We start from the raw sequence: 17,255 nt of genomic DNA on the forward strand, positions 1-17,255 counted from the left end.
CACAGGGTGAATTTATTAATACTGATGGTGGAACAACGCTGGGAGTTCAATGTCCGACTCTTCCAACTGACCCATAAGTTGTGAATGTAAAGATGTTGCCGTCCACAGCACATGGAGCAGACTGGGCAGCAGTAAGTGCAAGAGAGGCCTCATCCAAGGCCCATGAGTACTTGATAAATATTCCATCACCCTGCACCCTCCCAACTACCCCCATAACCAAATGAACCTACCCCAAAGACTGTCATAGCTGTTGATGGACCACATCCCTTCGGCACGTCCCATCATCTTCGCTGCTCACTAAAGCTGGATTAAAATCAGATTGAATGATGTGGCCCTTCCCAGTCAGTTGCACAGCTTAAGGGCCTAGCCTAAGGAATGTAAATTCCTGACCCAAAGATTGAGTCATCTGGGAGACGGTCTTTGGAACTCTCTATGATTCTCCTTCCTCTCTTGGACATGAATCTTCCCTCCTTCTTAAGTCTGCTTGAACAGGCCAAGGTAGAATTGGGACTTTAGGAAATGAGGGTAGGAATCTTTCTCCACGCGAAGCTGTGAATCCTTTTCTGAGCTGGGTCAAAGCAGGAGAGGCCCAGGTTGGTCAAGTTCTTGAGGATGAACTCTCTGCTGAGCAAGTCCAGGTTCACCTGAAAATAAATGACAAAAGGAAACTATCAGCATGTTGCTCACCAGCTCCCTTCCCTGCAAAACCCTCCCTTTGAAGCAGTTTACCACTTTGCTGAGGTAGAGCCATGGAAACTCCCAAGCCTTTTCCAGGGCCCAAGGCCCTGCCGAGATAGGCAATTGCTATTTCAAGGAATACCTTCCACCCCCAAGAGGTAATTATGTTTATGAAGAATCTTGTTAAACCTAGATATTTTCCAATTAGCTTCCAGTTTCCCAATGAGAACTGACTGCAGTGTAGTGACAACTAGGAGAAGGTGTCAGCCATTCAGGTAGGGCTCGAGACCCTGGTTGGTTTTCTGCCTCGGGTGGGATTCAGTCCAAATCAAACTGAATTGAGCCAAACTAAACAGGGGGCCCATCACTGAAGGGCGTCATGTAACTAAGATCAAGATCTGAAAGGAAACTTAATAGCTTGAAATGAGATGTGATTTTGAGGGAAGTTGATGCCTACCAGCCCTGATAGTGCCCACCAACCTGGAAAGTACCAGTAGTCAATCCATGATGTCTCCTTGAGGCTCTTTGAACATAACCACAGAAAAGAGGCAGGCAGTCAGCCAGGTTTAACAATCCCACTGTCTGGACTTGTTCATAGCAATCATTTTTTGGGCCCAAGAGGAATTCCTTGCCCATCCCTCTCCACATTCTCTCTTTAAATTGCCTTCTAATGAACCTGTTCACAGATAATATTACCTGGCCACCTGGCCCAGAGGTAGGGACACTACCACTATGCCACAAGAGCCCCTCATTCTCCTAATCTGCAGAGTGATAGAAACAATGAAACCAAATTAGGTGACAATCCTTAACAAGGGGGTCGTACAACTAAATCAAGATGTTTCAAAGGAAATCAACAATTTTAAATTAAAATGCTATATCATGGGCCACTGATACACACCAACTCATGTCAAGTAGGGTCCAAAATTAATGTATAGTAAACGGCATGATAAATAACCAGATTGTCTGTTTAATGATGTTGATTGAAGGATTCATTAGCTGGCATACCTGGGAGAACTGTGCTGATTTTCTTTGAAATAGTACCACAGGAGGTTTTGGATCCATCTGACAGTGTGGACAAGCCTCAGTTTAACATCTCATCTGAAAGACAATGCTTCTAATAGGACAGGAAGAGATATAGGAAACTGTGAAACCATGGAAGGTTTTCAGCTGGAGGATGAGACCCTCAGATGAGGTATAGGTCTAATTGAACTCCCCACTTTCTCTGACCTCCCATTGCCCACCCCATCTAGCTTCCTCCTAACCCCTTTACTCTCCCCCTCCTCCAGTTCCCCATCACCTTCAGTACTCACTGACCACTCCGACACCCCCCAGCCCTGTTCTACTTGACCCCTGATTCAGTCAAGAGTGCTCTGATGATGAAAGAAAATATACGCACTAAAGCAATGCTCAAAAGAGAAGAAAGGCAAACCTGCCTCCTTCGGGACCCGGATCTTGACAAACTCGTCATCAATCTTCTGGGCTTTGACCATGAGTTTGGAGCTGGTCTTTGTGTTCTTGTAGTCCTCATAGACAAGAGAGAAGTCAATGTTCTCCTCGTTGAACTCTGAGTGAAGGAACGCTTGGAATGTAGCCATGCGACCTGGAATAAGACAGAAAGAGAATTTGATTATGTTTCCTCATGAAGGAACCATCCATTCCAACTCTTACAACCATTGATAAATCAAATGCCTCCCATTGCAATACGAGCACAGAAGATGTCAAGGGAGATGATAGCATTGCTAATATTGTCACTGGTCCAGTCATCCAGAGGCCCCAAATAATATTCTTGGGACCTGGGTTCAAATCCCATCACAACAGCCAGATTCCATTAATAAATCACAACTATTAAATTCTATTACTAGGTCTGAAATCAATAGCTAGCTTTAGTAATGAAAACTATCACTGATAGTTGTACAGTCATCCCATCTATGAAAAAGTGAGGACTGCAGATGCTGGAGATCAGACTCGAAGGGTGTGGTGCTGGAAAAGCACAGCCAGTCAGGCAGCGTCCAAGGAGAAGGCGAATCGATGTTTCAGGCATAAGCTCTTCATCAGGAATGAGGCTTGTGGGCCAAGGAGGCTGAGAGATAAATTGGGGGGAGGTAGCTTGGGACTGGGATAAGACTGGGAGGGGAAATGGGAAAACTGGTGAAATCCATATTGATCCTGTGTGGTTGGAGGGTTCCAAGGCAGAAGATGAGGCATTTTTCCTCTAGGGGTCAGGTGGTTAGGGTTTGGTGATGGACAAGGCCCAGGACTTGCAAGCCTTGGCGGAGTGGGAGGGGGAGTTAAAGTGTTCAGCCATAGGGCAGTGGGGTTGGTCAGTGTGAGTATCCCAGAGATGTTCTCTGGAATGATTGTAAGTTGGCTTCCTGCCTCCCCAGTGTAGAGGAGACCACATCAGGTGCAACAGAATGCAGTAGATGACATGTGTGGAAGTACAGATAAATTTCTGTTGGATGTGGAAGGATCCTTTGGGGCCTTGGATGGAGGTGAGAGGGGAGGTATGGGCCAGGTTTTGCACTGGTTGCGATGGCAGGGAAAGGTGCCCGGAGGGAAGGGTGGGTTGGCAGGGCCGTGGAGATGACAAGGGAGTCATGGAGGAAATGGTCCCTCCGAAACGCAGATGGGGTGGGGAAGGAATTATATCTCTGGTGGTCGCTTCTGTTTGTAGGTGGCAGAAACGGTGATCCGAAGGTTGGTAGGGTGGAAGGTGAGGACCAGGGGGCTCTGTCCTTGTTGGGGGGTTGGGGTTCAAGGGTGGAGATGTGGGAAGTGGAGGAGATGCACTGGAGGTTATCATCAACCATGTGGGAGGGGAAATTCTGATCTTTGTTGGAAGGAGGACATCTGGTGTGTTCTATGGTGGAATTGGTCCTCCTGGGAGCAGATGCGGTGGAGGAATTGGGAATAAGGGATAGCATTTTTACAGGAGGCAGGGTGGGAGGAGGTGTGGTCCAGGTAGCTGCGGGAGTCAGTGGATTTGTCATGGATGTCCATGTTGAATCAGTCACCAGAAATGGAGATGGCGAGGTCTAGGCCGGGGAGGGAGGTGTCCAAGATGGTCCAGGTAAACTTGAGGAGGTTGAACAGTTCATCAACTTCACCAACACCGTCCACCCTAACCACAAGTTCACCTGGACCATCTCAGAACGCGTGATTCCAGACCCACAGCAATGTGAGGGTTCAGAATAGATTTACCAAGGTATTGCCAGGAATGGAGGGTTTGAGTTATGGAGAGAGCTGGATACGTTGGGACTTTTTTCACTGGAGCTAAGGAGGTTGAGGGGTGACTTTACAGAGGCTTATAAAGTCATGAGGGGTATAGATAAAGTGATGGCAGGTGACTTTTCCCTATGGTGGGGTATTTCAAGATTGGGGGCATTTTTAAGATGAGAGGAAAAAGATTAAAAAAAAACATGAGGGGCAATTTTTTTACACAGACAGTGGTTCGTGTGTGGAATGACCATCCAGAGGAAATGTTGGATGCAGGTACAGTTGCAATGTTTAAAAGACATTTGGATAAGTACATGAATAAGAAATGCTTGGAGGGATATGTGTCAAGCTCAGGCAGATGACACTAGTTTAGTTTTGGGATTTTGGTCGGCATGGACCATGAACTGAAGGATCTGTTTCCATGCAGTATAACTCTACGGATCTATGGCCCTAAGAGTACAACAATCAATGTCAAGGTTCTCACTCCTCAAGGCAGACTTACTGACTTACTTATTTCCCTCACTCGTGTGTCTGGGTCTTGTTTTACGTCAAATGGCTGTTGGTGTCTGCCTCATGCAGAACAGTAATTATGGTGCAATAGAATTCAGAGTTTGAGTGGAGTGGAGTATGTATTCTTTCCTTCTTTCACACTAACATTTGTAATTCAGTAGCTTGTCCAGCGATTCTCCCCATTTAAGAGCTTTGTCTTCATGGGATCTACAGAAAGAAATCAAATGGGATTAATTTAGCCACATTCACACCAATATCAACAACCTTACTGTGTCTTAACATAGATAGAGGACCATAAAATAATGATAAATAGCAAAACGAGTAAGACATTGGCCCCTTTAGCCTGCTCTGCCATTTCATAAGATCATGGCTGATCTGACATTCCTCACATCCACTTTCCTGCCCTTTGATCATCCTACTGATCAAGAATACACACAATGACCCTAACCCCACAACTCTCAGTGACAATTAGTTCCAAAGACCCACAACTCTCTGAGAGAAGAAAGTCCTCCTCATCTCAGTCTTAAATTGGTACCCCTTTATTCTGAGACTGTGCCCTCTGGTCCTAGACTCTCCCATGGGGGGAATCATCCTCTCAGTATTTACCCAGTTAAGCCCTTTCAGAATCCTATAAGTTTCAACAAGATCACCTCACATGCTTTTAAAACCCAATGAGTAGAATCCCAACCTGTTTCGCTTTTGCTCGTAAGTCAATCCCTCCATACCTGGGATCATCCAAGAGCATTCAGACACTGAGAAATGAGCTGATTGTGTGAACAGCTGTTAAAAGCTTATAGATGTTTATGCTGCTACAGGATGGGGTTATTGTTCAGGGCGCTGGTTACAGTCCTTTGCCTGTGGTTGCAGTGTTTGTGGTTGTGGTTACAGTTATTTGCAGCTGTGGTTACAGTCATTCCAGTGTACGGCTAGAGTTATTTCAGCTGGTAGTTACAGTTAATTAAGAGTATGGCTGCAATTATTTAGGGCTGTATTAAGTTATTTGAGGCTGTAATTGGAGGGGTGCAGTTACAGTTTTTTTGGTATTATGACGAGAGTTATTTCATATTGTGGCCATCAATACTATAGCTACAGTTATTTAATACTGTGGCTACAGTTATCAGGGGTTGTGGCTACAGTTATTAAGGGTGTTGTTATAATTATTGGAGGCTATGATTACAGTCGACAGGGAGTTGGCTGTATTGCAGATGAGTTGGCAAATTGGTCCTTTGGGATCTAACAAGAAGCTCTACTGAACAATGGGGTTCCAGCTGACACTATTTCAGTCATTCCTTTCTCTGTATTCATCACACAATCCCATTTGGCAGTCTCTAGTTACTGGACTTACCCCAGGATCCTGGCTTGTCTCTCACTCCTGGATTCAGTGGATGCTGATTTCACCAGCAGGAAGCCCAAGAGTGCCAACCTCCTTCGCCCTGGAATATTAACAGAATTATTGTTAGTCTGAGCATGCGACAAGTTAAGCTCCCTCTGTCCCATCAACAGAGATTTTAATTTATCATTGCAATCACTCTTTATCTAGGAGAGAGATGAGGAGTGATTCCAGTTATGCCCAGTGCCAGGTCTGGTTCATCTGATCTTAGCCCAAGTGGTGTTGGGTATGTAGAACTGATATTAGCTGGAGTGTAGGAAGAAGGTAAAACAATTGAAGCTGACAATTTATAACAAGTTTCTAAAATTGTTACAACAAGTACCTTGGCAGTACAGAACTTAAACATTGCGGAAAATATTGTCGAGTTTATCATCTTGTCCTCACCAGGACACATGCAAGAATGCAAAATTTCAAACAACCATAATAATTTATATCACAGGGGAAGTGGTGCTGGCTATTGGCTCATTAACTCTGATCAAGGCATTGCCATGGAGAAGGCAACAGGATAGATCAAGTTTGCACCTTTTTTGAAATACTTGGGAGTCTTGGAGATCTTATATTTCATCACAGCTTTCTCCATGGAAATGCTTTAGCCAATCTGAAGCAGCTTGCCAACCCAGTCAACACCGCTTTGTACAGCAGCTGTTGAAATCCTTTAATATTTGTCATTCTTGCATCTGTCCTGATGAGCGCAAGACAAAAGCCTCAGGCTTCTTTCATAATATCCAAGATCGAAAAACAAATATTTACCTGACAGCTCCATAGAAACCAGGATGATTTACAGAATGAAAGGAGACCATTCAGCCTATCATGGCCAACTTCTCTACCTCCAAAAGATGGGGGATTTCAAGACAAGGGGCATATGTTTAAGATAAGAGGAGAGAGATTTAAAAAAGACACTGGAGGCAATTCTTTTACATAGAGCATGGTACGCGTATGGAATAAACTTCCAGAGGAAGTGGTAGATGTGGGCACAGTTACAATATTTAAAAGACATTTGGATAGATACCTGAAAGGTTTGGCAGGATATGGGCCAGGGACAGGCTGGTGGGACTGGTTTAGTTTGGGATTGCAAAGGATGGTACGTGAATGGAATGAGCTACCAGAGGAAGTGGTGGAGGCTGGTACAATTGCAACATTTTAAAGGCATTTGGATGGGTATATGAATAGGAAGGGTTTGGACGGATATGGGCCGGGTGCTGGCAGGTGGGACTAGATTGGGTTGGGATATTTGGACGGCATGGATGGTTTGGACTGAAGGGTCTGTTTCCATGCTGTATGACTCTATGACTATGACACTATAAGAACACATGGCAGCACGCAACTCTGCAACTGAGACACGGTTTGCTAGGTTGATAGATCATTCAAAGGAGCACAGACCTGGTCTCCTTCAATAGAAAGGACAGAGAGACCCTGGGTGAGAAGGTGCAGTAAAAAAAAGTTACCTTTCCAAACATGGGTTTTCACAAATACATTAAGGACAAAAGGGTAACTAGGGAGAAAATAGAGCCCCTCAAAGATCAGCAAGGTGGCCTTGTGTGGAGCCGCAGAAAATGGGGGAGATACTAAATAAGTATTTTGCATGAGTATTTACTGTGGAAAAGGATATGCAAGATATAGACCAGAGGTGGGGGAACCTTTTCATGTTGGAAGGCCACATTATGTTAGTTGTAATCTAATAAGGCCGCATCCAAGAAACTTCAATTATATATTCTTCAAAATTCACATTATTTTGTAAAAGTCTAACTAGAGTCACATTATAACTAAATCATGAGCATAGCAAGTGTCGCAATAGCCCTTATGACTTACCAATTTTTTAATTGTGGCTGTCAGTCTGTGTGGATTATTTCACTGAATTTTCTTTTACTCTAAAGTATTTTAAATACATTCATTTTAAGATTAAAATAAAAATAATGAAGGACGAAAAAAGACATATTAAAAAAAAAGATTTGTTCTGCAAAATTTGGATTCATTCAAAAGGCCACACACAATGACCTTGAAGACCGCATGCGGCCTTAAGGCCGCAGGTTCCCCACCCCTGATATAGACTGTAGGGAAATAGATGGTGACATCTTGCAAAATGTCCATATTACAGAGGAGGAAGTACTAGATGTCTTGAAACGGGTAAAGGTGGATAAGTACACAGGACCTGATCAGGTGTACCCTAGAACTCTGTGGGAAGCTAGGGAAGTGATTGCTGGGCCTTTTGCTGAAATCTTTGTATCATCGATAGTCACAGGTGAGGTGCTGGAAGACTGGAGGTCTGTATTTGGAAAGGCAAGGACTGATTAGGGATAGTCAACATGGCTTTGTGCGTGGGAAATCATGTCTCACAAACTTGATTGAGTTTTTTGAGGAGGTAACAAAGAGGCTTGATGAGGGAAGAGTGGTAGGTGTGATCTATTTGGACTTCAGTAAGGTGTTCGACAAGGATCCCCATTGGAAACTGGTGAGCAAGGTTAGGTCTCACGGAATACCGGGAGAACTAGCCATTTGGATACAGAAGTGGCTCAAAGGTAGAAGAGAGAGGGTGGTGATGGAGGGTTGTTTTTCAGACTGGAGGCCTGTGACCAGTGGAGTACCACAAGGATCGGTGCTGGGTCCTCTACTTTTTGTCATTTACATAAATGATTTGGATGTGAGCATAAAAGGTACAGTTAGTAAGTTTGCAGATGACACCAAAATTGGAGGTGTAGTGGACAGCGAAGAGGGTTACCTCAGATTACAACAGGATCTGGACCAGATGGGCTTATTGGGTGAGAAGTGGCAGATGGAGTTTAATTCAGATAAATGCGAGGTGCTGCATTTTGGGAAAGCAAATCTTAGTAGGACTTATACACTTAATGGTAAGTCCGAGGGAGTGTTGCTGAACAAAGAGACCTTGGAGTGCAGGTTCATAGCTCCTTGAAAGTGGAGTCGCAGGTAGATAGGATAGTGAAGAAGGTGTTTGGTATGCTTTCCTTTATTGGTCAGAGTATTGAGTACAGGAGTTAGGAGGTCATGTTGCAGCTGTACAGGACATTGGTTAGGCCACTGTTGGAATATTGCATGCAATTCTGGTCTCCTTCCTATCAGAAAAGGTGTTGTGAAACTTGAAAGCGTTCAGAAAAGATTTACAAGGATGTTGCCAGGGTTGGAGGATTTGAGCTATAGGGAGAGGCTGAACAGGCTGGGGCTGTTTTCCCTGGAGCATCAGAGGCTGAGGGGTGACCTTATAGAGGTTTACAAAATTATGAGGATCATAGATAGGGTAAATAGACAAAGTCTTTTCCCTGGGATCGGGGAATCCAGAACTAGAGGGCATAGGTTTAGGGCGAGAGGGGAAAGATATAAAAGAGACCTACGGGGCAATGATTTCACACACAGAATGGTACGTGTATGGAATGAGCTGCCAAAGGAAGTGGTGGAGGCTGGTACAACTGCAGCATTTAAGAGGCATTTGAATGGGTATATGAATAGGAAGGGTTTGGAGGGATATGGGCCGGGTACTGGCAGGTGGGACTAGATTGGGTTGGGCTATCTGGTCGGCATGGACGGGTTGGGCTGAAGAGTCTGTTTCCATGCTGTACATCTCTATGAGTCTGTGACTCTATGAGGCCAGAAAAGTGGCAAGTCCTTTGCACATCTCCAAGCTTTTTTTCTCTCCTGAAGCCTTTCATTAGATCCTTGTTTGTGTTCCAGCTGATCCCTCGGAATCTCTCTGCCCTTGGTTGGGCCGCTCTTATTCTCCTCACAGCCACTTCCTGCACAGTTTAAATGTACATCCTCAAAACGAGTGAGCTGGCATGATATCCAATCAAATAGACCTCCCAGATTGTTTCAGCTCTCCAGGATCCTGACGTACTCAGGACTCCTCCTGGGATTTACATGGCCTTTCACTCAATCTCATTTGCACTTATAGTGCCACCTCTGTTTCAGTGTCTGAAGCACATTTCACTGCTTCCGTCCCACTACTCAAAGCTGCAATCAGCACAAGGCTGCAATGGGAGCAGGAAGCTGACTAACATATTGCAACTTTTCATGAACAGGAAAAAGATTCCAAACAACAGCAGGACTGATCACCATGGGTGGTATCTTAGACGTATGATATGTTGGGATTTGTGGCAGAATTGGATGAAAAATGCACCAAACCCTGTCTCAACCTTGGGAGCATTTCACTCCATTTTTGATACTTTTTCGAAATGAATTTCTCACTTTGCAGCGAACATTGAGGAGGCAAATACATGAAGCATGGGTTTGCAAACTCTGGCCATATTTTATTTGCAATCATTTCTATGCACAAAGGCAGTACATAGAAATGGAGTGAAAGTGCTAATGCATCAAATGCTGATGAAATACTGATTGCACCATTGTATCTGTGCAGCCAATCTGAGCTGTTCACTTGCATCCTGGTGCAATCTGGGAGCTGAGTGCCTGGCCCTGCTGCACAGTCTTCCTACTGCAGCCTCTTGATGCTAGTTATTGGTGGGCCCCAAAATGCATGTCCATGTGTCCTTCCGGTGGATTGGAGAAGGTTGTTAGAGCTTAGCAGGTGTCAGATGCCAATGTCTATGAACGAGGGGTGGGTGAAGCTGGGGAAATATGAAGGCTTCTGGTAGTCTGGGGTGAGTTGAAGTCTCCAGGTAACCTCCTGCGATCTCCATGTCAAGCCTGGTCAGCACATTTAGTAAGATGGGAAGCTGACTATTAGTGAGGCGAATTGGGCCTTTAACAAGGTGTTTGACAATTGGCACTCATCCTCTTTAATTGGCAACTCATCACTGCACAGTGAGAAACTCACTTCGAAAAAGTATCAAAGATGGAGTGAAATGCTCCAAAAATGGAGTACAATGTTCTGCATTGCATCTGTGCAGCCAATCGGAGCTGTTCATTTGCTTTCTGAGCTCATTTACAGCCGACTTGCTTGGCCACAGCATCCAGGTATAACCTTGCATTGCCTGTGATAGCATTCATGCTTCATTCAGAGCCCAAAGCTACAAGTATTGCTGTATTGATGCACTCCTTTACATGGCCTTACAGACAGACTGCTTGTCAGTAGGAATCTTTCCAGGTGATGGTGGGGGTGGTATCATTAAGGCACACTGAGGTATCAGTCCAATACTTACAGCATGTGTCAGCTGCTTACATGGCAAACATACTGTACCTTTATTCAACCAACTGAGCATATCAGAAACTGCACTGGGGCTAGTCCTCAGTCCAGTCTCTGTCGGTCAGCGGGTCTTGGTACCACTTGTCAGGAGCGTCATCTGTACTGAGTCCAGGAGCTTGGCCATGGTTAGTTGTAAGTTTGGATTGCTTACTATCAGGGAATCTGTCCAGCTACAGTCCAGTGACTGGGCAGCACGGTGCTATAGGTGCAGCTCCAACAGTCAGGGGAAGTGTGTCTCATCAGTCCGAGAAGCTGCTAAGACAGCAGTCAGGGGTCTGGCACGTCATGCTAGCTAGGAGCTGCTTGTGTAAGGCAGTTAGAGTCTAGGGAGAATAGAATCCATCGATTGCTCAATTGTAAGGGAGGCATGTAAGGGTAGTGAGAGGATCACTGCTCAAAAAGGGCAGGGAGATTCAAAGCTGAGGGGCAAAGCAGGGCATTAGGGGAGATGGGGACAAGGACAGTGACGGAGTAGGTGGCACCAAGGTGTAGGGGTATATGTCAAAGAGCATCAGAGGGCATGGGACACACGGGTACTTATTGTCAGTGACCACTTCCATAGCCTCAGCATAGAAGAGCAGGGCAGTTATCATTAAAATTGGGGCTGAGGGGGCTGGGAAGACAGTTGGAGGTGAAGTTTAATGAGATGAGTCACCAGAAGGAGGGGTTTAGGGGTGAATGGAAATGGACTGTTAGGGTAGAGCAAAAGGTGACATGAAGGTTCTGGAGTGTCTGGGGTGTGTACCTGGTGATCAGATGGGGCCTGGTCGTGATGGTGTCCATCGCAATCTGCGTTTCTGGCCATCAATTATTGTTCTCTCGATGTGAAATACAACTGGAAGATAGCTGGACCAATGGCCAGAGTAGACAGTGTCAGTTTGATGTGTAGAAGTGTGGGATTCATGACTGCTGGATATTGAGGAGGCAAATACATGAAGCATGGGTTTGCAAGCTCTGGCCATATTTTATTTGCAATCATTTCTATGCACAAAGGCAGTACACATGGAGTGAAAGTGCTAATGCATCAAATGCTGATGAAATACTGATTGTACCATTGCATCAGTGCAGCCAATCTAACCTCTTGAACTTGTTCAACTGCTGAACCACCACTGTTGCCTGGGAAAGGCAATTCCAAAGATTTCACCACTGTTTCAGTGAAGAAATTCCTTCTTGTCTCAGTTCCAATGGGATTTGCCCCTTAATCCTAACGTGTAATTTCCGATTCACACTTTCTGGATCATTAATCCAGTTCTCTGGACTAAAAGACTAACTGACCTCTGCAGGGTAGAAAAGGCTAAGGATTTGATAGCCTTCTTTAAAATTTTGAAGGCGTCTGATAGAGTAGATGTACAGAAGGGCCCTCTTGTGATGCAGTGGTAGTGTCCCTACCCCTGGATGGGAGATACAGGTTCAAGTCCCATCTGCTCCAGAGGATGTGTAATAACATCGCTGAATAGGTTGGTTGGAAAAATAGGTTAAATTAAGGAAAAGATGTAAAGAAGGTGTTCCTGAATGTGGGCAATGATCAAACTAGGAAAGATCGCAAAACATCCAATAGGGGATTCAGCTGAAAGATTTTGCCCAGAAAGTCAGGGGAATGAAAAGCTCACTCCCTCAGGGAGTCAATGAGGTTAATTGCGCTGCATTGACACTTTCAAAGGTAAGCTAGATAAGAATGTGAGGGAGAAAGAGTTAGACAGACAACATATAAAAAAAAACTGTGGATGTTGGAAGTCAGAAAAAAGATCAGGAAGTGCTGGAGAAACTCAGTAGATCTGACAGATTTATGCAGAGGAAGCAGAGTTAACGTTTCGGATCCAGTCATGAACTGAGTGCTGAAGAAGGCTCATTGGACTTGAAACGTTAACTCTGAATGTCTCTCCGTAGATGCTACTATACCTGCTGAGATTTTTCCGCAATTTCTGTTTTTGTTTCTAAGAAGGACAACCTGATGATGCTCGATGAAAAGAGGTGGGAGGACATTTGTGTGGAGCAGAAACACCAAAATTGAATATTCTGTACATTCAATGTCGTCCTATAAAACAGGGATATATTCAGCTGATTTTTTTAGGGAAGTCTGTCACAATCCAATTGCAATTCTGCTCCTTTTTTTTCCTAACCCTATCCAGGGACTCTGTATTTCTCGCCCAAGGTTCCAATATGGGATTCTTAAGAAACTTGGAGTGTGCCTAATCTAGGATCTTTCCACAGCAGCACAGGTCACCGTCTGCAAGTTCCACTCCAAGCCAATTAACCTCCTGACTTGGAAATATATCACCGTTGTTGCAGGGACCATATCTTGCAACTCCCTGTCTCGCGGCTTTGTGTGGGTTTAGGAAGTTGCTGAATTGAAGGGCTAGTCACTTGGCAGATAACAAACCTGCCCTTGGAGACACCTCATTGGCCAGAGCTTCAGTAGGACACATCCACAATTGCGTCATGTATGTTTAATGATCCGTATGAGAGGCTTTTCAAATGTGGTCATGAGGTGAATTATTTGAATTTCAAAACCTGAGCAGGTCAAAAATGGATAATGAGAGGTGGGTGGAACAGCCAGAAGATGATTGAAGGAAAATGGGCAGAAAGACAAATTATTTCCTCTGGTCCAGGTCATCCTTAAAATTGTGCCAGATCATTCAGGAGTGATGTTAAGCAGCCCTTATTTCCACAAAGGGACAGTGGAAATCTGGAATTCTCACCCCCCCAAAAACTACAGAGGTTAGGCGAGTGAAGGGGTCTGTCAACTGAAACAGATTTGGAACAGAGGTTGATAAAATTTGATTATATATTAAATAAATCTAAGGTGGATAAATGGAGTTCTGATGGAGATCAACAATGATTTCAACCAAATTGGCTGGAGGGTCCTGAGTGGCCTCCACCTATTATTGCATGTCTAAGGAAGCAGAAATCTACAGCTGGGCCATAGGCTTACTGCATTCAAAGTTAAATGTTTGTTCTAAATCAATTGTATTGGACATATTATGACAAACGCACATGATCATCACATTGTGTGGTGTTCCTTTAACCCAGACCTCTTGGTCCAGAGAGAGGGACATTCCCACTACAGGGTATATCACAAGACCTTGGGTAAGTGAAATATTTGTAGATGTACAATTCCTGCTGCTCATTATCCCTGCCCTACGTTTACAGACCTCTCAATTATCCTTATTCCATGTGAAAAAGAATCTGTTTGGTTGCCAGGCAACCAGTGTTGATCCAATGATACTCTGGGAGACACTGGAAGCAATTAGCTGTGATTATTTCAGAGGAATGGATTTTATAGAATGAAGCTTTGGTGCAAAGATTTTCTCACAAATTTATGATTGGCTTCCATTCTGTTGAATGTTTTGTTACGCAGTGGAGTGGAACATTGCATGTTCTCTCATTCAGGGCCTTAATGCCAGATGGTTCCAGTGCTTTACCTGAAAGACTGTGGAGATGGTGGTTCATTAGTAATGTTGTTGGCCTAACAACCCAGTAGCCCAAGCTACTGCTTTAGGATTATGGGTTCAAATCCCACCACAGTAGCTTTGGTTGTGGGGAAAGGTCTAAACTCTATTAATTAAATTTGGACTTTATAGACTCACGTTTAAGTGATGGCTATTGTCATCAATGGTTGCAATAACCCATCTAGTTCACTAATGCGCTTAGGGAAGGAAATTTGCTGCTTTTATTTGGTCTGGCCCGAAATGTGACTTCAGACCCACAACAATGTGGCTGATTCTTAACTGGCCTCTGAAATGGCCCAGAAAGCCACTCAATTCAAGGGCAATTAGGGATGGGTAAATAATATTGGTCTTAACAGCAATGACAATGCTCCGCATAGAATGAAACTGGCACTGGACTAAAACTGGACAGAAGGTGAATAACATAATTGTCTAGCCTCTGACTGCTACTCAGTGAGACCCTGCAATGAAGAGCTCAGGTGGGCCCCCTCCATATCTGAGAAGCTGAAACATTAATGAAGTCAATAGTAGATAAAGTAGTGATTTACACCTCTAAAGGCCAAAACATTCTCACATCATACAATATTTGGTCAATATGCTGCGTTTTATTGAGCCACAGCCAGCAAACCAAGTCAATGAGTTGGAGATGCCGGTGTTAGATTGGGGTGTACAAAGTTAAAAATCACATAACACCAGATTATAGTCCAACAGGTTTATTTTGAGGCACTATATTTTGGAGTGCTGCTCCTTCATCAGGTGGTTGTGGAGTATAAGATTGTAAGACACTGAATTTATAGCAAAAGTTTACAGTGTGATGTAACTGAAATTATACATTGAAGAAGACTTGGGTTGTTTGTTAAGTCTCTCATTTTTTAGAACGACTATGTTGGTTTCAGTTCTTTCATATGTAAATCGCAAAACGTTTTTAAAAGTTACATTCTCAAGTGAACTTTAACAATAGGTGTAATGTCAGCCCAGACAATACATTGAAGGTGTGAGGTACCCTGTGTGAGACTGTCCGTGCCACAATGGTCAGACTGATTCTAATCTAATAAACGGATTTAGAGAATTTTACATGGATCCATGCAGTTTTTGAACAAAGTAAAATGTAATTCTGCAAGTACAAATTCACCCATAAATTTATATGTGATGTGTGCATGTGGGTTTGTGTGTTGGGGGCGCGAGTTATGAGTGTCTGTCAGAGATTGTGTGTATGTGTGTGAGTGTAAAAAGATATAAGTCTGTCAGAGGGGGTGTGTGAGTGTGTGTGTAGTGCAATGGGGTCACCTTAGTATGACATGAATCCATGGTCCCGGTTGAGGCCATCCCCATGGTATCGAACTTGGCTATCAGCCTCTGTTGTGCGGTGTCCATTCATCCATTGCTGTAGCCTCTGCTTGGTCTCGCCAATGTACTATGCACCACACAACAATCTACAGACAGGAGTGTTCCCTCCCAGTTGGAGAATACTTCAGCGGTCTGGGACATTTGACCTTGGACCTTCGGGTGACTGTCCTCCAAGGCAGACTGCGGAACAGGCAACAATGAAAAGTGGCCGAGCAGAGGCTGATAGCCAAGTTCGGTACCCATGGACACAGCCTCAACTGGGACCTTGGGTTCACGTCACACTACAGGTGACTCCATTGCACTCCACACAGACAGACAGATCCACACACACAGACAGACACTCCTACACACACACACACACACTCCTACAGACCTGTACACTAACGTAGACCCTCTCTCATATGCTCACACAGACACTCCCACACTCACACACAGCCCCTCTGATAGACTTATACCTTTACACTCACACTCACACACATACACACACTCTCTCACAGACACTCATAACCCCCCCACCAAGCACACACACCCAAATGCACACATACATGTATAAGTTTGTGGGGTGAATTTGTATGTGCAGAATTACATTTAACTTAGCACAAAAACTGCATGAATCCACGTAAGATTCTGTAAATCCGTTTTTTTATAGATTAGAATTAGTCTGACCACTGTGACACAGACAGTCTCACACAGAACAGCTCACACCTTCAATGCATTATCTGGACCGACATGACACTAATTGTTTAAGTTCACTTGAGAATATAACTTTTAAAATCTTTTTACGATTTATGTATGAAAGAACTGAAACCAACATGGCTCTTCTAAAAGATGAGAGACTTAACAAACAACTCAGGTATTTTTCAATATATAATTTCAATTACATCACACAGTAACCTTTTGCTATAAATTCTGTGTCTTACAATCTTATACTCCACAACTACCTAATGAAGGAGCAGCGCTCCGAAAGCTAGTGCTTCCAAATAAACCTGGTGCTGTGTGATTTTTCAGTTAGTAACCAAGTAGCTCTTTCCTGACTACGTCTCACTGACTTAACATTACATCTAGGAGCAAGCGTAGGCCATTCTGCCCCTTGAGTCTGCTTCGCCATTTGATGCAATTCTGGCTGATCTCATCTCAGTCGGAACTCCATTTTCATGTCCAGTCTCCATAACCCTTTAACTCGTTACTAATTAAAAATCTGTGTATCTTCTCCTTAATTGCTCAATTTCGTAGCATCCACTGCAATCTGGGAATTCCATAATTTCATGACCCTTTAAGAGGAGTAATTTCTCATCTCTGTTTTAAATCTGTTACCACATATTCTAAACTATGACCTCTCATTCTGGATTCCACTCGAAGAGGAAACATCCTCTCTATGTCTACTTCATCAATTCCTTTTAGTATCTGATTATATCTCAATTAGATCTCACGCTCTGTACAAACCTTTGCATCCTCCACTCAGTCTGTCTCCAAACATAGCCCTTAGGCCCTCAATCCACATTTCAAATGGAATATAATT

The 17,255-nt window shown here is 44.0% G+C and overlaps 1 pseudogene; it reads right to left on the minus strand.

Moving 5' to 3' along the window:
- Positions 1-238: 238 nt before the first annotated feature.
- Positions 239-13,384, minus strand: LOC122552358 (annotated as a pseudogene).
- Positions 13,385-17,255: the final 3,871 nt, after the last annotated feature.

This window comes from Chiloscyllium plagiosum, chromosome 8 (genome assembly GCF_004010195.1).
Source record: "Chiloscyllium plagiosum isolate BGI_BamShark_2017 chromosome 8, ASM401019v2, whole genome shotgun sequence".
In the NCBI taxonomy this organism is placed as follows: Eukaryota; Metazoa; Chordata; class Chondrichthyes; order Orectolobiformes; family Hemiscylliidae; genus Chiloscyllium; species Chiloscyllium plagiosum.